Genomic DNA, 21,659 nt, shown 5'->3' with positions numbered 1-21,659 from the left:
GCCCTTTTCCTTGGCAGGTGCCCTGCATTTGAGGATGTGCAGGCTGTGACCTGCTGGGTGAAGGGGGCATAAGGCACCCCATGGGGTCAACAGGTGGCTCCCTCTGCTTCCATTCTGCAAAGTGGAAACCCTGGAATCGTTTTGATGAAAGATAAGGTTTCTAAACCTCCACAAAGTAGTCACAGGTCTTATTACTTCTCCATCCCAGATCTGGGGAGGCTTGGGGACCTGGGGGAGGAGCAGTGTCCCCATCCTGGGCCATGGGGGGAGGGGGGAGCAGAGGCCACTGATTTTTGCAGGCTTAACTCAAAGTGGTTCTTTAAAAACGCCTGGGAAAGGCAACATGGGAACCTGGAGCGGACACTCTGTGCATGTACTTCCCTGAATGTCATAGACTTGGGACCAGAGGAGCTTTCCTACCTGCACCCACAGGTGCATGCATGGACATGCACACACATGGTGTCCTGTTTGGGCCTCAGCTAATCAGTGCAAGGAAAAGCCAAGTTAAGACAATTTTTTTTATTTTTTTTAATTTTTATTTATTTATGATAGTCACACACAGAGAGAGAGAGGCAGAGACACAGGCTGAGGGAGAAGCAGGCTCCATGCACCGGGAGCCCGACATGGGATTCGATCCCGGGACTCCAGGATCACGCCCTGGGCCAAAGGCAGGTGCCAAACCGCTGCGCCACCCAGGGATCCCAAGTTAAGACAATTTATTCAAGACCAAGTTTTCAAGTTTTGCCAAGAGAAACACTTTTATTGCAAAAAATCACTCAACCCTTCAGCTTACCTTAAAACTCATCCTACATACATCTTTTTCCCCCAACTAGATTTTTCTTCCTTGTGGGGTAGAGGAGGAATAATCCAAATATAGCACAAAAAAGTTTAGAATTGGGGCTCCTGGGACGCCTGGGTGGCTCATCGGTTGGGCATCTGCCTTCAGCCTAGGGCGTGATCCTGGAGTCCTGGGATCGAGTCCCCGCATTGGGCTCTGCATGGAGCCTGCTTCTCCCTTTGCCTATGTCTCTGCTTCTGTGTCTCTCTGTGCCTCTCATTAATTAAATCATAAAAAAAAAAAAAAAAAAGAATTGGGGCTCCTGGGTGGCTCAGTCGGTGGAGCGTCCAACTCTTGGTCTTAGCTCAGGTCTTGTTGTCAGGGTCATGATCAAGCCCTGTGTCAGGCTCCCCATAGGCTGTGGACTCTGCTTCAGATGCTCCCTCCCTCTGTCCCCCAGCCCCACCCAGCTTGTGCTCTGCTTGTGAAGATCTTACTTCCCCCTTGAACACAATGGCTGGATTAAGAACCAGGACCCTGCAGGGAAGATCTTCCTCATCCTCAGTCCCCGACACAAGGTGCACATAGGGCACATGAAGGCCTGGCACCTCCAAGCTGGGGTGTGCCCTGTCCCTGAGGCAACTCATCTGAGAGCAGAGCCAGGGCCACACTGGCCACTGGGGGGTGCCTCTGCAAACCATCACTGCATCAGAAGCAAAGGCAGACGCCCCATTTGTCTGGACCCCTTCCCTAAGCCTTAGCCTGCCTGGATTTCCTGGAGTCCAAACAGTCTCTACTAAGCCCTTCTCTTAAGGGTTCCTGCTGCGTGGGCCCCAACAGAGCCATCTCATGGGGGCAAACTTCAGCTGAGCACACTCAACTGCTTTTCAACGCTTTGCAAAAATGCCTTAAAAAAATAATAATAATAAAAAAAAAGCAAAACATATTACTCTTATTCACCTGAAATCAGTGGGTCTCTCAGCCCCAGTCTTGTGTACTCATCCCGGTGTTGGGCTCTCCACCTGCAAGGAGGCAGGACAGCCCCAGTCACATCCCTCCACTCACCAGTGTCCTGGTTTGGACCAGGGCTTACTGGGCTCCACACAGGCCTGACCTTTACAAAGCCAGGTGCGGCCCTCTGGCCTCCCTCCCATCCCCAGCCTGACGAGACATCCTCTCCTCTCAAAGGGTCCTTAAAGCAGGGGTCTGGAGGCACAGGGAGGGACAACAGGCCACTCATAGCAGCTCTCAGCCAGGGATGCACAACACACTTGCCCAAGGACTTCCAGAAAGCCCTCTGCAGACAAACCTACAGAGGGAGTTTTCAGGAAAGAGACCTCCTCCCGGTCAATCCCATTGTGCCAAAAGCTCATATACATGCATGGTGCACTCAATATCCATAAAGGGTCTCTTTACAGACAAATCAGAAAAAGCGTTTGGTGCCAGGCTCCACATTCCCAGGCAGAAGCCGAGGGTAGGTGTGCCTGCCGAGCGTACGTAGAAGCAACCGCGTCCACGGCAGCTGAGGCATGTTCGGCTACAAACCATTCTTAGTGCCCACTGTTCTGAGCACTGAGCGTAGAAATAGCCACTTCCTCTTTGCCCTGACATCCCAGGTGCAGCAAAGCAGCTGTATCTGTGGTGCCAGTAGGTCCAGCACCTGCAGGGCAGCCAGTCCCTCTCACCTTCCCACCTGGCTTCCCACCTGGCCAGGCCCAGGAATATGGCCTCCCCCCAGGGGGAGCTAGCCTCATTTCTCCTCTTACCTTCTTCTGGATGGTGCTGGTCATTTATTCTGGCCCCCTTCACAGGCTAGCTATCACCTTCCTTCCTGTAACAGTAACAAAAATGCTTAGCCCCAAATCAGAATAGAATACAAGCTGGCTGTCATTGTTATTGTTAACCCAACCAGGGGCCAGTAAACCACCTCTGCAGGATTCTGAAGAAGCTGACCGGGTGGCTAGGCAGGTGGCAGAAGTTAACTATGAATAGCGTCCTTTACCTTTTCTGCCATCACCTTGCAGAGCCCTGGCAGACAGCCCAAAGTGGAGGTCATGGACCTGGACAGCCAGCGCTGGCACCTGGAAGTAGCTTAGTGTCTGAAGCACCTGGGATGGCTTTTCTTTAGGGACTCCCATACCCTCTCAACCTGAGCTTCTTTAATCTGAATTAATTTGAACTTTACTGGATTGTTAGGTTGTGGTGTTCACTTAACCCCAAGAAGAAAATCTCAGGCGCCATCGTTTGTTTCATCCACTGTGACAAATACGTATAACTGAGAAGTTCGGCAAGTCAGACCACCTGAACTCTGAGGGACCCACGTCCCCATCAGAGGCTACCCAAGAACTAGGACAATCCAAGGGCTTTTACACGGTGGCCTGAGGCTGCCAGCTAACAGGCACCGCCAGATGCACTGTCAAGTGTCAGACTATTAATCATCCAGACGTTCACCAGCTGAACACTGGGCGTAGATAAGCCTCTCTTCTTTCTGCCACCCAATGACACAAATGTGACACAGATGCAGCCACACCTGCAACGCCTCTGGGGGCAGTGGAGAGACGAAGGACCACCTACCTACCCCATTTCAGGAGATGGCACAGAAAGCGCTGAAGTTGCAAACAACAGTTAGTTGTTGACACTAACCTGCCAACTCACCCGAGATCCCAGGACGCTCTTCCAGGCCGGGTTTCCAGCAGTAAAGCTCCCTAGAGGAAAAAAAGAAACGGACCCTTTTCAGAAACCCGACACGTGCGCAAAGGAGCTCTGCACCCACACGGCTCTGCTGCGTTTGCAACCCCAAGACCCTGCCACCTGGGCCGTGTATTCCCAGAATACACCGGGCCGTTCAACTCCCACCGCCAACCCGGCTTGAGCGAGCGCAACACCGGGGTTAGGGGCGGGGGTCCCGCCTGACGTGCCAGCCGCTGGGGCCGGTGCACACACTCCAGCCGGCAGCGCTGGCACCTCTGCGGCAGGCGGCCCGGCCAGGGAGGGACCCAGGCACCGCGGCACGCGGACGCCGCCCTACGTTTGGCCATAACGCACTAAATAACGACCGGGCCGCCTTTCCAAACCGAGCGCGGACTTACGGAAAGCCGGGACCTGCGCGCCAAACCTCGGCTAGCGAGCCGCTGCCTGAGGGGGGCCAGGCCCGTCTGCTCTCGAGAAGGCACAGCCGCCCCGCCGCCGCGAAAAGGGGCGCACACCCACACGTCGCGCCTTTTATAGCGCGTACGGCGGCCCGCGAGGGTCAGACGACACCGCCCCGAGCCTCCCCGCTGCAGCGCCCTCTAGCGGGCCCTCCCGGCGTTGACGCGGCAGGCCCCGCAGGCCCTGCAGGTGGCGTCGGGGGCGGGAGCCAGGACCTCTCCCACGCCGGGGCAGCCGGGCCCCGCAGGCTGGGCTCCTCCTCCCTGAGAGCGGGACACGGCAAAATGGAAATCGCAGTGACCCTACATCCGTGAGCGACCGAACGGCCCGAGCCAGTCTACGCAAGGCACACCGAACAGCGCCAGGCACGCCAGCGCTCGACCCTGCCTCCCCAGGTTCCCGCCCTGCACCCCACGAGCGTCCCTTCAGCGGGCGCCACCTCCTTACTCCTGGCAGCAGGGCGTCTGGCTATGGGATCTCCCGGTGCACCGCCCGAAGCCCCTCGGGAAGACCCCTGCAGGGTCTTGGCCCTCACCCTCCCAGGACAGGTCTCCCGCTGACGGGAGGATCACCTTCACCGGCCAGCCCCTGGGGCAGGGTCTGGGAGGACCGGCCTGGATGCGTTAGCCCCCTGCTGCTTCCCACCAGCTAACCCGTTACCTGCTCACTTGGGCAGGTGGGGGTGACGTCATGCATCCGCCTTATCTTGTAAGCTCCCGCTGCGGGGGGCTTCCATGAAGAGCTCCACAGCATTCTCAGTGATGAGCATCTTCTGCCCTAGGGGCAAAGTGGGGCGCCCTGAGGTACACCCACACCTGCCTCCCTCTGCAGTCTAGCTGTTGGGGCTGAAGGCTCTGCTGCCTGTGACCTTTCTCTGCAGTACTGGGCAGTACTGGGCAGGTGGGCTGCTCTCCCCTTGCAGGTGCACTGCACACTGGAGGAGCAATAGTAGTCTGGCTTCGCTGGGACAGGCCAGGCTGGTTTGAGGAAGGAAGGACACCCACCCCCATTTACCCAAGAACTTGGAGGAAGCAAAATCCCAGCGGAAACAGCTAGACCTTTGCAGACCTAATGGTGAAAAAAAAAAAAAAAAAAGAGGACTTTCCTACACTCTAGTGGGACTCCTTGGCCCAGCCATGGCATATTGGGGCCCCCTGAATCCAGTGCTGTGCCACCCTGGCCTTGCGCCTGAATGTCACACTCTGGTCTTCAAAGCAGTTGGCCACATGGTTGGACTAGGTAATGATGGCATGGACAGTGGGAGGCAGGTGCTCATTGCTCTTCTTGACCTGCTGGGACCACATGTAGCCCAGGCAGCTGTAGGGCACCACCTTTTGGAACAGTTCCTGTGGGTCAGGGTGAGTGTCTGCCTGCCAGGCCCTGCCACACCTCAGGGCTCAGCATCCGCAGCCTCCCAGTTTCAGGGAGGATCCCTGGTCAGAACTCCAGCTCAGGAAGCTGAGGATGTGGCCCAAGCTTAGGGAATCCCTGGGTTTGCTCTCGCCCACCGAGAAAACCCAGCACAGGATGGCCAGGCCCCCAGACTGAAAGAAATGGAAATAACATCTCACTTCCTCCAAGCACCAGAAGGCAGCTCACACCTGCTCACCTGGAGGGGGCATCATCCACCCATCTTCACAGGCCCTTTGCTCCACGCCCCTGCGCAGCTTCACCCTTCCTATGGCCACAAAACATAGCATCATTTTTCTCACCCATAGAGTCTGGTGCACATCAGTGGTCTAATAAGTGCTATGGCTGCAGAGCCTCTTGGGCAAATGGGGCAAGTGACCAGCGCTGGCCCCATAGGGTTTCCTTTGCCAGAGTCCCTCCCCGGGAGCTCCCATCTCTGACACATATTCCCCGTGTCCTCCCCTCCCCTTGCTCGTGCATGTGTTGGTCTCTGTCCCTGTGGACCCCATGGACGTGGAGCAGTGTTTGCACAGAGGTTTGTGAAAACTTTCTCTGGCCTTGGGTTGTGACAATGCTTCTGCCCCCTGTGGAGTGTCTTCCAGCTTTCTGCATTTCCCTTGTGTCTGTGTTGGCCACAGGGAGAACCCACTGTTTCCTGCCTGGGGTCTGGCTGTGGGGTCCCAGAAAGATGGGGTCTGGACCACTAGAGTGTGCCCATATTTACTTAAGGGGCCTCTGTTATGACACCTCCTCTTTCATCCATCATGGATTTCAATACTGAATAAAGGAAATTCTGTGTTAAATAAACACACACAAATGGATCCCTTTGAAATATGTGAGCAGACACAAAGGCACCTACTGTGGGATTCCACTCACAGGAAACATCCAGAACACGTAATGGGACAGAGAGAGAGAGAGCAACTTAGGGATTTCCAGAGCCTGGGCTGGGGGAGAAATGGGTTGGGAAGGCTTCTGGGTCAGGGTGTCCTTTGGGGACTGAGATGTTCTACAGCAAAGTTCTGTGATGTGGTGGCACAGTTGCGGGAACACACTTCATACTTATGATTTGTTCAATTGAAAAGAAGTAATTTTATTTAAAAGAAATAGTATATGCCACACAGAATGTGTAAAGATAGAAAGACAGTGAACAGATACCAGAAAGAAAGACCACAGGGGGAGGGGATGACATGTGGGCGGTGGGTCGGGGTCAGGTGATGGACTGAAGGGTGATTGTACAAGGAGGTCTCCTCGAAGGGCTGTGGGCTCTGGGTGTGTCTCTGGGAGCCCTGCAGGAACAGGAGGAGGGGCAGGGGGAGGAGTAGGGTCCCTGTCAAGACCAGGGGCAGGGGCAGGATACATGTCAGGACCAGGGGCAGAAGCAAAGTCATTGTCAGGAGGAGGCGCAAGGCCAGGAGTTGGGACAAGGGCCAGCCCTGGAGCAGGAGCAATAACAGGTCCAGGGTCAGTGTCAGGAGCAGGACCAGGAGCAAGGTCATTGTCAGGAGCAGGAACAGGGTCAGTGTCAGTACCAGGGGCACAGGTAGGAGCAGGAGCAGGAGTAGGGGCAGGGTCAGTGTGGGGAGCAAGGTCAAGAGCAGGGGTAGAAGAAGGTTCATTATCAGGAGCAGGGGCAGAAGAACAGTCAGTGTCACAAACAGGGGCAGGGGCAGAGTCATTGTCAGGAGATGGGGAAGGAGCAAGGTCATTGTCGGGAGCAGGGGCAAGAGCGGGGGTATTAGCAGAGGCAGTGTCAGGAACAGGGACAGGAGCAGGGACATGAGCCAGGTTAGGGTCAGGAGTACAAGCAGGAGCAAGTTCAGTGTCAGGAGCAGAGTCAAAAGGAAAGTCAGTGTCAGGAGCAGGAGCACCAGCAGGGGCAGCAGCAGGAGCAGGTGCAGGACTAAGGTCATTTTCAAGATCAGGAGCAGGGACAGGATCAGGACCAAATTCAGTGTTTAGAGCAGGGGCAGGCACAGCGGCAGAAGCAAGGTCATCATCAGGGGCAGGGGTAAGTGCAGGGTCAGGAGCAGAGGCAGGAGCAGGATCATGGTCACAATCAGGGGAAGGATCAGGAGCAGGTGAAGGGACAGGGTCAGTGTTAGGAGCAGGAGTAGATTCAGGACAAGAAGCAGTAGCGGGTGTTGGAGCAGGAACAGGAGGAGCAGCTAGGTCAGGAGCAGTTTCCTGAGCAGGGGCAGGATCACTGGCAGCCGCTGGGGCAGGAGCAGGGGCAGGAGCAGGAGCAGGAGCAGGAGCAGGAGCAGGAGGTGGTGTGGGGGCAGGAACACTGGTTAGTGGCTGAGGCAAGGGCAGCAGCAGGGTCAGGAGCTGGAGCAGAGTCAGGAGCTGGAACAGAGTCAGGAGCTGGAGCAGGGTCAGGAGAAGGGTCAGGGTCAGGAGCTAGAGCAGGGTCAGGAGCTAGAGCAGGGTCAGTCAGGAGCTGGAGAAGGGCCTGGGGCAGGAGAAGATGCCAACTCCCCCTGCTTGGGATACAGCTCCTCTTCCTCGTGTGGCTGCTCTGCAAGCACTCCTGTCAGGTCACCTTCTGGCTCCAGGGCCCCTGCAGGAGTCTCTGTGGACACCCCCTCTTCCCCCAGAGCTGCGGATGCAGGAACAGCCTCTGCAGGGGGCCCTCCGGCTGCAGGGGGACCATCCTTGGGCTCTGCAGGGGTGCGGGCTCCCACCCCTGCTCCTGGCTGCTCTACATCTGTGACTGGGGGCCGTGGGAGAGGGCTCTGAGGGTTCCCCTTGTGAGAGGAGAGAGGCCCTCCCACCATGCCTGCCTCTCCATGAGCCCCTGTAGGGACAGACCCAGCTGAGGGCCTCCCAGAGGGGCCACAGCCAGGAAGGACCCCCCCCCCCAGGGCATCTCCCTGACGACTGTCCCCCAGCTGGGTGCTCTGAGCCCAGTTTTGGCTCCTGGCCCCACCTCAGCCTCTGGGGTTCCTCCTTGTGGGGCCCAGCACCCACACCTGCCCAGACACCCCACCCCAGCTTCTCATACTCGTTCTCTGTGGGCCATGGCTCCTCGGTCCCTGGTCCTAGAGACCCTGGTGCAGCCCCTCCAGCCCGGAGTCTGTGGTGGCCCTGCTGGGCTGCGGGGCACGGCTGCCCCTCTCCAGAGACGTGGGGAGGGTGTCCCCTGGCCTCTCACCTCTGGCCTCTACGGTGCTCTGCAAGGACAGGGACCAGCAGCCACCCGGAGGCCTCAGAGCCCCGCCCGGCCCTCCTCCCTGTGGTCCTGCCCACTCCCCCTGCTGCTCCCAGATCACACACAGACCTGGGTGTGCACAGCCCTGCACCCGGGACGCAGCGACCCATACAGGGCCAGGGTCAGCCCTGGGCAGAAAGACACCGCCCCCACACCCCATCCCACCAGCCAGCCTGGACCTGGGGAGTGAACACCACCTGCCCACCAGGTTCTGACCCCTCATCAGCCTGCGCCTCCTCAGGGAGGGCCCACCCCACATGACCCCTTCCCCACTCCCACATGCATCCTCTGGGAGGGGACCGGGGCTGCATAGATGGGAACAGAGCGGTATAGGGCTGGGCGGGATGGCCCTGGGGTCCCAGTGTTACCTTTCCACCCTTCCTGCCAAATGGAGCCCTGACAGGACACCTCCCATGAAAGGCACTGCTGGCAGGGCGCGCTGTCCTCAGCCTGTGGTCTCCAGACGTAGAGAAGCAGCAGGAAAACATGCTGTTGGTTTGCGGATCTCCAACCAACTGAGCGGGTAGGGGGCTGTGTCCAAATGCGGGTGCCTGGTTACTCAGATTCCAAATCTCAGGGGACTGTATGGTCAGGGAAGTAAAGTCACTATGGCCTGGGGTCCCCTCACCTGACTTCCTCCTCACACAGAAGCCCTCCCCCCCCCACCGAGGGAGTTCCACAGTGGGGGCCGGAGCAGGATCCAGCTCAAAAGGTGGCTCTGACCAGAGAACTGGCAAGAGAGCTGAGACTGGAGCTACCTCAATCTCTGGGCTGGCGCAAGCATCATGTAGGACCAGGCTCCAGCTGCGGGACAGGTACCAGAGCTGAATCCACCTCCAGAGTTGATCTAGACCTGGGTCTGCACTTGGATATAACTCTGAACCCAGGAACAGCCTCCTTCCCAGCCTGTTTTATGGAGGCAAAACTAGGGAGAGCAACAGGCAAGGCTACATGGGGACAATACCTAACAGGGGTGTTCAGACCAAGGATCCCGCATCCCCTACACCACAGACCCTGCCCGGTTCAGTCCTGAGCTCCCGTTAGGGACATCTGTGTGTCCCACCACCCCAGCAGCTGCTCCCATCTGAGCAGAGACACTTGCCAGGCACCCTATGCCCCTCTGACCTCTGGTCGGGGCAGGCCCACGAGGGTGGGGACAGTGCTTCCTCACTGCTCTGCCCACAGCCTCAGAACAGTGCCTGGAAGGTAATAGCACCTCACATGTTATACTCATGTGACCCCCCAGCAGCCCAGGGATGCAGGGGGTGGGGAGGATGTCCCCCAGGTGGGAGATCTGGGCATATTCTCCTGTTCATCCATCCACACCTGTGTCCATACCAGCACCCATGTCTGTCCCTGGGAGATGAGGTGCACCCCAGACCCCTCCCTGCCCTCAGGGCTACAGCCTGATCTACGGGTCAGCATCTCACCCACAGTCAGCAAGCGGGGGAGAGAGAGCTAGAGCATCTCCAGCGCCAGACCTTGCATGAGCTGTGGAGCAGAGCCAGCTCTGGTGGGAGCTACGATCTAGAACCATCTGACACCCAGAACTTGCACCAGAGCTAGACTCATACCATCTGTGGAACCAGCTCTAGAGCCTGAGCCAGTGCCATCCACACACGAGAGCCCCCTCTGGCTCAAGCACATGGACCAGCTACACGGTTACAAAAACCTCTGACCGGAGCTTCAGAGCAAAGGCCGCCTCCACCCCCACTTCTCCCTCCCATGCTGCCCCAGTGCCAGAGTTAGGGGCAGCCTGAGAACGAGAAGTAATTCTAGCACCAGCTCTAGCCCTGCTCTGGAGGCTGTGGGCTTTTCTTTTGAGAAGCCACATGGACATGCAATTAAGTTGGTGATGTTCTCTCCTCTTGCTGCCTCAGCACCACCTCCAGATGGAGACCAGGCCACTGTACCAGGGCTGGTAAACCCCCCAGAGCCCGATGCAGCTGCAGAAGCAGCTACGGAACCAGAGCCCGCTCCAGAGCTAGAGGTGCTTCCATCTCCTGCCGTAGCGCCTTCCTCAGGAGCTCCAGAGCCTGAGCCAAGTGTGCACCAGGGTTGGGAGGCCAGCTGCACCTACAGCCAGCGTCTGCCTCAGCCCCACAGGGAGACCTGGAGCAGGCACAGGAGCGCTTGCCACCCGGTGAGCTACAGCAGGTTCTTGTACCAGCAGCAGAGCGAGTGCACCTCCACCTACAAACCCAGAGCCGCTGTGAGCACGTGCTCTTGGCACCAACTAAGGACTCATGTCCACCCTGGCACCTGCCATAGAGCTAGAGGTGGGCAGGCTACGGATAGAGGGCTTCCAGTGGACACTTGGGCCAGCTCCAGAGCAACAGTCATCTCTCCACTGGTTCCTGCACCAAATCTGGCATCAATCTCAGAGTAAGAGTTAGCTGAGGACTAGTCATTTCTAGAAGCAGCTTGTGCACGACTACCTGTTACAGAACCAGCCCCAGCCCCAGCCCCAGCCCCAGCCCCAGCCCCACCCCCAGCTCCAGCCCCACCCTCAGCTCCAGCCCCAGCCCCAGCCCCAACTCCACCCCCAGCCCCACCCCCAGCCCCACCCCCAGCCCCAGCCCCAGTCCCAGCCCCAGTCCCAGCCCCAGTCCCAGCCCTAGTCCCAGCTCCAGCTCCACCCCCAGCCCCAGCCCCAGCTCCACCCCCAGCCCCAACCCCAGCCCCAGTCCAGGCCCCAGCCTCAGTTCCAGCCCCAGCCCCAGCCCCAGCCCCAGCCCCAGCCCCAGCCCTAGTCCCAGCTCCAGCTCCAGCTTAGGCACAGGTCCTGAGCCGGGTCCAGGGCCAGAGCCAGGGGCATCCCCAGCATCAGCCGCAGCTCCAGCTCCAATGCTAGACCCATCCTCGCCCAATGCCACGCATCACCTCTCTGGAGAGGGAGCAATGGTTTTTCTTCTACATGTTTCATGATTTCTCTATTTAATCATAAACATTTAGATTCAATAGAAAATAACCTTTCATCCCATCAAGCCGTACCATGGAGGCATTAACTCCGTCCTGTACTCTGCTCCCCTGTCACTGCCAGCTGGTCCCTGTCGTCTCCATCACCCCAACGGGACCCTGTACCCACGAAGCAGTCATCCCCAATCTCCTTCCTTACTCCCTGACAAAGACTACTCTGCTCCCAGTTCCGTGCACTTCCCTCACCAGGCCCGCAGCCCCCCCCCTCAGCACCACTGGGCCTCACCTCCCTCAGAACTGAAGATCCAGACAATGTCAATGTGCTCTATGCCATGAACTCTACGACCAGAGTCACTATGTCCTGAGAAGCCAATCTTCACCGAGGGGGTGGACAAACCCTGGAGCCAACTCTCCCCTTCCCACCTGAAGCAGAAGGGACCTGAGAGTGCATACAGGAATTTGTAATTGGTCCCCAGAGCTGGCCAGTTCCAGGGCCACCCTCCCCATGGTCTGGCTGGCTGGCTGGGTAGCTAAACCCCTACAGACAGGAGTGACATAGACCAGCCAGGCACCTTTACCTCACCTGCCGGGTCAGATCACCCCCAGGAATAGCATCAAGCTGGGCCCATCCAGCTGCTGGGCATGATGCCTCACTCCCAACTGGCTGACCTGGCCTTCCGTGATCCACACAGCCTCGGGTGACCGCTGATCGGGGATCTAAGGAGTTGCTCTCCTTCCCCGAGAGCACTGCCCGTGGGCACAGAGCCCTGCCAGCTCACTCACTGCCCACTCCACTCTTCCCTCAACCTTCCTGCTTATGGGTCCCCAGTCTGTGCCTGTGGGAACCCCAGAGCACCCACAGCCCCAGCTGGCCTGACCACTGCAGAATTCAACCTTCCCTGCATCCTCCAGGCCCTCACACAGCATCCAGGGCCTGGGCCAGGGACAAGACCAGCTCCCACTCACAAGGCCTGGAGTAGCTCAGGTGGGACCCAGACCTCAGCACTGGGGACACTGCCACTCCATGACCTCCCCTAACTCCAACGTGGAGGAGATTGGCATGAGCTATGACCCAGAGGTCCCAGATGGCCAGGAAAAGTGGCTGACTGTCCCATTCCTTCTCCCTGACAGCCCTTCCGAGTGCCAGGGATCCCCCCTCACCTGCACAGAAGGGGCCAGGAAATCCCAGCTCCTAAACGGAGCTTCTAGAACCCCTGGAGCTAGACCCCAGCCTGCAGTGCCCTGCAGGATCCAGAGAATCTACTGATCATACCGATCCCCCACCCCAGTGTCTGCCTCCTCATCATCTCTGATGATTTTTGGCACAACTGAGCCAACACAGCTCCTCCTCCTCTTGAGCCACCACCATGTCCCTGGTGGCCACATGCACCCTGCAAACACTCTGTCCCAGGAGTCTGCAACCACAGCTCCTCTTTGCAGCTCTCCATCCAGCACGAAGGCAACATTGCATGTCCATGTGACTCCAGTTGGAAACAATGGTAACCTGTACCCCATGGGTGAGGAGTCCCCGTGGGGCCTTCCCCTCTCAGTACAGGACTCTTCTGAAAGGCTTCCTGTGAAGGACCTAATAGGACCTCCTGGCAGCATGCCCATCCCCAGGCAGAGGGAGGCCTTAGCACCCTGCTCTGCACAGGAAGAGAGTGTGGCAGGACTCACCTAGAGCTAGAACTGGCTCCGAAACAGACTGCAGACTTACAGACAGAGCCGGGTTGGGAGGAGGAGTCAGCTGCACCATGGCTCTAGCTTGAGCCCCAAGCTTACAGCCCTTGCCCATGTTCCAGTTGTCCCACCAGCTCCAGCAGACAGGTGTCCTGGGACAAGTTCTGAGGGAGATAAAGCTCCAGCAGCTGCTCTCACACAAACTGGACAGGAAAACCTCGTACCACATCAAACACGATTTCTAGAAAGAGAGGCATTTTTATCACCGACTCCTGTGAAAGCTCCAGAGATACTTCTCTAGCTTGAGACCTAGAGCTAGAGCCAGCTCAGGTCAGAGTCAGGTCCAGAACTACCTGTGGCACCAGATCCCAGCTGGAGCCTGACAAGTTCCAGAGCCAACACCAGCTGCACATGATGCTCTAGATCCTACACACAAGTCAGCAGTAGGTCAAGAGCCTCCACCACCAGCATCTCCAGACCTACAGATGCTCCGTCACCAATTCCAATGTCGGTGCTGCTGCAGCTCTAGAGCTACTACCAGCTCCTTCACCATCGCCAGAGCTAGAGCAGGTGCAAGACCCAGAGCTAGACCCAGCTCCAAATCCAGGTGCAGCATCACCTCCTGACACACAGGCAGATCTGGCACCCACTGCAGACCTAGAGCAACTGGGCTCTGAACTGCAAGACCAAGTCTGGCACCAGCTCCAGAGCTGGAGCGAGCTCCAGCCTCACCTCCAGGACCAGTGGAGGAGATACAACCAGGGCCAATTCAGATACCAGAGTCTTCCTGTCCGCTCTGGGGAAGGCACTTTTTCTTTTCTTTTGGCTTTTTTTTTCTTTTCGTGATTACATGTGTGTTATATTTCAAAATTAATATAAAAGAAACTTTATCTTTTTTAACATTTCAAAATATTCAATTCACTGATATTACCTACATTTCCCATGCTGTGCAGCATCGCCACTATCCAGTTACAGAACATTTCATTGCCCCAGAGAGATACCTCCCACCCACTAAGCAGTCAGGCACTGGCCATTGCCCACTGCCCCTGCTCCCTGGCAACCACTAATCTGGCACCTACCCCTCTATGAATTTTCCTATGCGGAGGGTCATACAGTATGTGGTATTTTGCCTCGTCTCTGCCACTGGGTATCATGTTTTCCAAGTTCACCCACATGATACCGGGTATGAGCACATCATTCCCGTCATGGCTGAACGAATTCCATTGTGTGAATGTGCCACGTTGTGTTTATCCGTTCACCTGTGAATGGATGTGGGCGTCGTTTGCATTATTTGGGGATTGTGATGAGTGCTGCTATGACTGCCTCTGTGCAGGCTTTTGTTAGGGTGCCTGTATTCAATTCTCTTGGTTAGGTAATGAGTGTAATGGGGTCCAATGATGACATTACAGTTAATGTCTGAAGGATATGCCACACCTTAACCATTTTCCATCTCCCCCAGCATGTGTGAGGGCTCCTATATCCCCAAATCCTCTCCAACACTTGTTATTTCTGCTTATTCAGTATATTCCCCTCGGCATCAAAAGGTATGTCATTGTGGTGTTGGCTGCATTTCCCCACTACCTAGTGATGATCATCTTCCCATGTGCTTACTGGACTGTCTAACTACCTTCTTGGGAGAAATGTCTAGTATTTTCAAGGAGGTTGTTTGTGTTCTTAATTTGTAGGAGATCTTTCTATATTCTAGATGCAAGACCCTTATCAGATTGAGGACTTGCAAATAGTTCCTACCACTCTTTGGGTTTCTTTACATTCTCCTTTGATTTATTAGGGACACCATTGCCAAATCCAAGATTTGTCCCTAAATGTTCTTAGTTGACTTCTGGAGTGTTAAGAGTTTTCACTCTTTTTATTATTATTATTATTATTATTATTATTATTCATGAGAGACAGACAGAGAGAGAGAGAATGGCAGAACACAGGCAGAGGGAGAAGCAGGCTCCATGCAGGGAGGCCGACATGGGACTCGATGCCGGGTCTCCAGGATCACCCCCTGGGCCAAAGGCGGCACTAAACCACTGAGCCACCCGGGCTGCCCAGTTTTCACTCTTAAAGTTAGTTCTTTGATCCTATTGGAGTGAATTGTTTTATATGGTGTAAGACAGTGCTCTGACTTTACTCTTTTGTATGTAGATATCTGGTTTCCCAGCACCATTTGTTTGGGACCCTGTTTTTGTCTCAATGAAGGATCTTGGTATTCATGTTGGAAAACACCTGACCGTACATGTACCTATTCCCTGATTCTCACTGGTATTCTATTGACCCACAAGTGTTGGTCTTCTCTGCTCATATCTTGTGGATCATGTTTAATCTCCTATAGAGATTTTTAAACTCTTAGTATTTTTGCATATAAAATCATGTCATATATATATAAACACACTTTTCCTTCTTCATTTCCATTTGGGAGCTTTTAGTAATTCATCCTGTATAATTACTCTGAATAAATTCCATGACAATATTGAAATGAAGTGGTAGAAGTGGACATGCTTGACTTATTCCAGAGCTTAAGGAGAAAACTTTCAGTCTTTCACACTGAGAATGATATACATATGAGTTTTTTCATCACTAATCTTTATCCTACTTTTTAAAAGATTATTTATTTATTTATTTATTTATTTATTTATTTATTTATTTATTTAAGACAGTGCCCACTTGTGTAGGGGGAGGTACAGATGGAGAGAATCTCCAAGCAGACTCCCCTCTGAGGGCAGAGCCCAATGGGGCCTCGATATCAACACCCATGAGATCGTACCCTGAGCCCACACTGAGAATCAGATGCTCAATCTCCTGTGCCCCCCACGTGTTCATCCTTTATTGTATTTGTATCTTCTATTTCTACTTTCTTGACAGCACCTTTCATGAAGGTGTTTGGATTTTGTCAAAGCTTATCCTACATTAATTCATCCTGTTTCTTACTAATGTAGCCTAGGACACTAATTAGCTATGTGGAACAGCCTTTGCATTCCAGGCCTAAATCACACTATGTCATGATGTAGAGTCCTGTCAATGTGCTGCTTGATTCTGTTTGCTAGTATCCTGTTGGGGATTTTTGCATCTCTCTTCATAATAGATTTTGGGCTACCATTATCCTTACTCGTAAGGTCCTTGTCAGTCTTTGGAATCAGGATGATGCTGGCATTCTAGGGTGACCTGGAATATTCCCTCCTCTTGTATTCTTTGCAGAATTTCAGAAGCATGGGTATTATGTCTTCTTCAACTATATGGGACACATCGCCATGGAAAGCATCAAGTTCTGGGCTTTACTTTGTTGGGAAGTTCTCAAGACTGCTTCAGTCTACGTACTTCTTAAAGGTCTACTCAGGTTTTCCATTTCTTCTGGAGTCAGTTTTGGTAGTTTGTGTGCTTCTTGAATTATCTGCTTCACCTCAGTGAGCCATGGAAAATGGAAACCCAAAAGCACCCATTCACCCATGGTGTCTGATCCATGCAAAATCAGCCCTTCAGTTCTGCCACCAGACCCCCAATACAGCACCCAAGACCCGAACAAGCCCTCACTCTAAGGCCTGTGGTCAGCTCAGATGCAGCCCCCACCTAGGCAGCAGGGACATTGCCTGCCTCAACCATCTTCCCCAGCTTGATGCAGAGGAGTAGATCAATATGGGCTTGCCCCAGGGTCCCTCAATGGCCAGGATAAGAAGATGGCTGTCCCATCCTTTCTCCAGGACAGACAGCCCTTCCTGGGACCTGGGTCCCCAATCCACACCCACAAGAGGCCAAGGAGACACAGTCTCTAGAAGCCTCTGAGCTAGATGCTGGCAAGGGGTGACCTGCACAATCCAGAGTTTCCACTGACCCTTCCTTTCCTCAATTTCCAGAGTTGACCTCCCAGTTACCTCTGGAAACCGCAGGCACCAGCTAAGCTTCACGCAGCACCTCGTCCTCCTCAGCTTCCACCACACTCCTGGCAGCTTCAGGCTCACAGGAGCTCTGTGTCTCGGGATCTGCATCCATGGCTCCTCACTGCAGCTCTGCGTGCAGCAGGTGGGCGATGATGCCTGAACCGTGTCAGCCCTACTGTGAAGATCGGCAAAAGGTACAAGAGCGTCCTGGTGAACTGGCAGATGGGGAGTCCCTCCGGTAGCCTCACTCAGGCCTCTCTGAGTACTGGCCTCACTGGAGCTGCTACCCTGACCAGAAACCATCGCTGGATCTTCCAGGCAGCAAGTCCAGGGCTGGACAGAGACAGAAGACCACATGGACACCACTCTGCACAGGAGGAAACTGAGGCAGCCGCCTCATCCCTGGCTGGGGCTTGGTGATCCATGCTTGAGTGGGGGCAATAACATGCCCACCAAGCTCCCTCCACATCTAGGAGGGGTGGCTCTGGTAAGACTGTTCAGATTGTGTTCCCTGGGTCTCCAAACCTGCAATGACTCCCGACTCCTCACCCAACCTCCAGAAAGTCCAGCATGATCTGGTGCAGACACGCTCCCCAGTGGGCACCCCTCACCCCGCTCCAGCCTCCCTAGGGCTTCCTCTCCCAGGAAGCCCACTAAGCCCTTGCCCCTCAGAGCCCCCTGCCCCACTGCTTGACCCCATGGCCCCCTCCAGGATAGCCTGACCTGCAAACCTGGGCTCAAGAGCACTTCCTCAGGCCTCTGGGCAAGCTCAGGCTTTAGGTCAGATTGCTCTGGGTTCACACCCCCAGCAGGACCATGTCACAGCCCTGTTGACCGGGAAGCTCCTGTGGTAGCTCCTGGGACCTCCGCTTCCTAGTTTGAAAATGGAGTCAGTGGGGCACCTGGGGGCTCAGTGGTTAAGCATCTGCCTTTGGCTCAGGGCCCCAGGGTCCTGGGATCGGGTCCCACATCGGGCTCCCCACAGGGAGCCTGCTTCTCCCTCTGCCTGTGTCTCTGCCTCTGTGTGGATCTCTCATGAATAAATAAAATCTTTACAAAAGAAGAAAGAAAGGAAAGAAAGAAGAAAGAAAGAAAGAAAGGAAAGAAAGAAAGAAAGAAAGAAAGAAAGAAAGAAAGAAGAAAGAAAGAAAGAAAGAAAGAAAGAAAGAAAGAAAGAAAGAAAGAAAGAAAGAAAGAAAGAAAAGAAAATGGAACCAGTGACTCGGACCTCAGGACGGTGTGCTGGGGACTAAAGCAGGGAGATGAAGGTGTCTGAAGTATTGGACTGTGGGGCGCTTGGAGGCTGCCAGGAACAGGGGAAGGGATGTAGAGGAGGAAAAGGCAGCCTGACCTCTCCAGCCTGACCTGGACAAGTCCCCGCCCAGACTGGAGGCCACCTCCACCTCCTCCGCCCCTGACCCATCCACGCAACCAGCTGAACCCTGGAGTGGCACGTGGGGGCCAGGACGGCAGGTGGGGGGCATTTCCTGTCTCTCTGTCCCCAGGTCTCCATGTCCACTCAGGCCAGCGGCCCTGCCTGGCAGGACTGGAGGTGGCCCCGCCTAGAGGATGTGAGGGTCACCGAGCAGGCCAGGGAGAGAGGGACACGCGGGACCAACCTTTCAGCGACCCCTTGGCCGTGCGCGTGCCCGCTGCGAGGTGAGGTCCCGTGCACGCGCTTTCTGCTGGTCCGTGTGCGCCTGCGCAGGATCCACGGGCCTCCTACCCCTCCTGCCGTTGGTCGGACAACAGCGCCCAACCAGAGTGCTCTGCGTCAAACCCTCCAAAAGGTGGGAGCTGCCTGGATAGGCTGAGGCCGAGCCCGCTTAGGAAGTTCTTCCTCCAGCCCTTCCTGGGATAATGGGAACCTGAGGCCAGGGGAGGGGGGACTGGCCTGGGACCCTCCGGTGAGCAGAGGCTGGAGGAGCAGGAGGGTCCTCTTCCTAGGCCAGGACTTCACCTTTCCGGAGAGGGGGCGGGGGGAGGTAGGGAGGATGGTCCTGTGGGAACCAGAGCCCCTAAGGTCCTGGAGAGAATCCTGTGCATCACTCCACGTGGTACCCTTCCCCTGGGGCATTCCCTCCCCCACCCCCTGGGCACAAACACACGACCCTGTGCAAGGGCGCCCACACCCCCACATGAACTAGCCCCCAGGTGGGGTCAGAGGAGGCCCCCTGGAGGTGACAAGGGGGAAAGATGGAAGAGTTTGGAGGCAGCTGGACTGTGGGGTGAGGGCACTGACTCCTGAGAACCTGCCTGGACCATAGCATGGGGAGGGGAGACATGCCAGGCTGAGGGCCAATGGGGCCCCAGGGTGCCCAAAGGGCACACGGTTCCCCGCCTTCTAGAGTCAGCCTCCTACCTACCCCATGCACTTGGCTGGAGATGCTCCCGTGAAACACCTGCTCTCATGCTGTATCCCGAGGTCCCAACGATGTGGTCTCAGGAAAGCCTCAGTGAGAGCCTTTCCTGCACCACAGACTTTGGGTCAGGGTGCACCCCAGACCCTCTGGCCATGTGCCTGGAGGGACCCAGAGGTGTCAGTCCAGCCAGACACCACTGTGATCCGACGGAGCAGCCCCAGCTCCCTCCTCCTCTGCATGTCCACGTGTGTGTGTGTGTGTGTGTGTGTGTGTGTGTGTGTGTGTAAGGGAAGGTCCTGGGGTGGGCTCACCCCCAACAGGAGCAGGCTGACGAGAGGTCAGAGGCCTGGTAGGGGCTCATGTTTACTCCCAGGTCAAGGCAGGCTGGGTGGAAGGGGTGGGCTGGGTGGCATCCTTCTCCCCAGGGTTGGTCCCAAGCCTATAGGTGTATCTGGCTACATCCCAGATGAGGGCTGTCCACACACCAGGCTGTGTCTCAGGTGGAAACAGCAGTGGGGGTGGCACCAGAGCAGTGACTATAGCCGGGCAGGGATGTGACATTGGGGGGCCCGGGGCTGCTCCCTGTCTTTGCAGAGCCCCATGGAAGAACCTGGGAGGAGACTGGTCAACGGGACCATGATTTTCCTACTGCAGGTGTGGGGCAGGTGCACCATGACCCCAGGAAGGGCCGGAGCAACATCAGGGTGAGGGTGGGCATGAGGAGTCCCCAGAACTGGGCCTAGGGAGGGCCAGGGAGGGGCTCCTGCCCCCAGGTCATCCAGGAGACTGACTCCCTGGGGTTCCCCAAGGGCTTTGCCCCTCATGTGGCCATGGCCTCAACCCAAGGAGTCTGGGCCACTCCCTCCGTCCACCCCTACCCTCCCCACTCCGGTCCAGCCCCAGTCCTGACCAGGTACAAATCACTCTTCACATACGTGTAAGGATGATCCGAATCAATTGTTCACACACTGTTGCTCTTCAGGAGGTGACAGGAATATCTTACAGCTTCTCTGCTGTGAACTGTCCCTTCTGTGTCCACAGCTTGGCCCCGTTGTGAAAATGAGTCAGCCCTGCACATGGATGAGGACAGAGGGTGTGGACAGTCAGTGCTGCCACCCTGGGAGCTGCCGGAGCCCGGGAAGTGACCTTTCCGGGGACATCTGTCCCTGTGCACCTCCCAATGAAGCCATCCTCCTGGGGTTCCTGCACCTGCTGCCTGAAAAGGTGAGCAGGACCCTTGACCCCACAGCAGCTCCCCACCCACCTCCTGGCTGTGAGTCTCCGGATGGCACTTGCCCTCTGAGCCTTAGGTGTCTCGTGTGGACCCCGTGTGCCAGGAGGGCTGAGCCCACACGTGGAGTTGTGGTCGGGCCTTTGGGACAGGTCCCCACAGTGCTGACCCTGTGGCCGCCCATGGACAGGGGTGCCTGGAGAGGAAGTGGTTCCTCTCTGCCCTGGAGACGTTCTCTGCCTCAAGGCCCTGGGTCCTGTGTCCTCCCCTGACCCACCCCTGGGGCCACCTGCTCACATATGGGCCTTACACCTCAGTCCCCCTGTGGCACGTGGGGACTGGACCGGGGGTGCTACAGTCCCCAAGTCCAGTGTCAGAGAGAAGAGGAGACCCCATGTGCCCCAAAGGGAGTTAGGCAGCTGTCGGTGCAGGGATGGGGTGCCGAGGGGCCGTGAAGTGCAGGAACCAGTGGAGAGATGACTGTTGCTCTGGAGCTGGCCCAAGTGTCCACTGGAGGCCCTCTATCCGTAGCCTGCCCACCTCTAGCTCTACGGCAGGTGCCAGGGTGGACATGAGTCCTTAGTTGGTGCCAAGAGCACGTGCTCACAGCGGCTCTGACTTTGTAGGCGGAGGTGCACTCGCTCTGCTGCTGGTACAAGAACCTGCTGTAGCTCACCGGGTGGCAAGCGCTCCTGTGCCTGCTCCAGGTCTCCCTGTGGGGCTGAGGCAGACGCTGGCTGTAGGTGCAGCTGGCCTCCCAACCCTGGTGCACACTTGGCTCAGGCTCTGGAGCTCCTGAGGAAGGCGCTACGGCAGGAGATGGAAGCGCCTCTAGCTCTGGAGCGGCTCTGGTTCCGTAGCTGCTTCTGCAGCTGCATCGGGCTCTGCGGGGTTTACCAGCCCTGGTACAGTGGTCTCCATCTGGAGGTGGTGCTGAGGCAGCAAGAGGAGAGAACATCACCAACCTGGCCGTCTCTCCATGTGCCCTCTCTAGGAAAACCCCCTCAGCCTTCCCCGGCAGTGCTAGGGCTGGTTCTAG

General features: G+C 56.3%; 1 long non-coding RNA gene and 2 other non-coding genes across 3 annotated transcripts; all 3 read right to left on the bottom strand.

Moving 5' to 3' along the window:
* Nucleotides 1–319: 319 nt before the first annotated feature.
* On the bottom strand, nucleotides 320–3,963 carry LOC129509569 (uncharacterized). The gene is made up of 4 exons (XR_008664374.1): nucleotides 3,868–3,963; nucleotides 3,422–3,483; nucleotides 2,545–2,609; nucleotides 320–1,800 (listed from the first exon to the last, which is right to left on the bottom strand). It is a non-coding gene; the product is annotated as an uncharacterized LOC129509569 (long non-coding RNA).
* Nucleotides 2,306–2,441, bottom strand: LOC129518353 (small nucleolar RNA SNORA43). The gene has a single exon (XR_008666175.1). It is a non-coding gene; the product is annotated as a small nucleolar RNA SNORA43 (small nucleolar RNA).
* On the bottom strand, nucleotides 3,198–3,330 carry LOC129518392 (small nucleolar RNA SNORA17). The gene has a single exon (XR_008666186.1). It is a non-coding gene; the product is annotated as a small nucleolar RNA SNORA17 (small nucleolar RNA).
* Nucleotides 3,964–21,659: the final 17,696 nt, after the last annotated feature.

Source organism: Nyctereutes procyonoides, unplaced genomic scaffold, assembly GCF_905146905.1.
Source record: "Nyctereutes procyonoides isolate TBG_1078 unplaced genomic scaffold, NYPRO_anot_genome, whole genome shotgun sequence".
Lineage (NCBI taxonomy): Eukaryota > Metazoa > Chordata > Mammalia > Carnivora > Canidae > Nyctereutes > Nyctereutes procyonoides.
The sequence above is the reverse complement of the archived record's forward strand: the minus strand, read 5'-3'. Positions and strand labels throughout refer to the sequence as shown.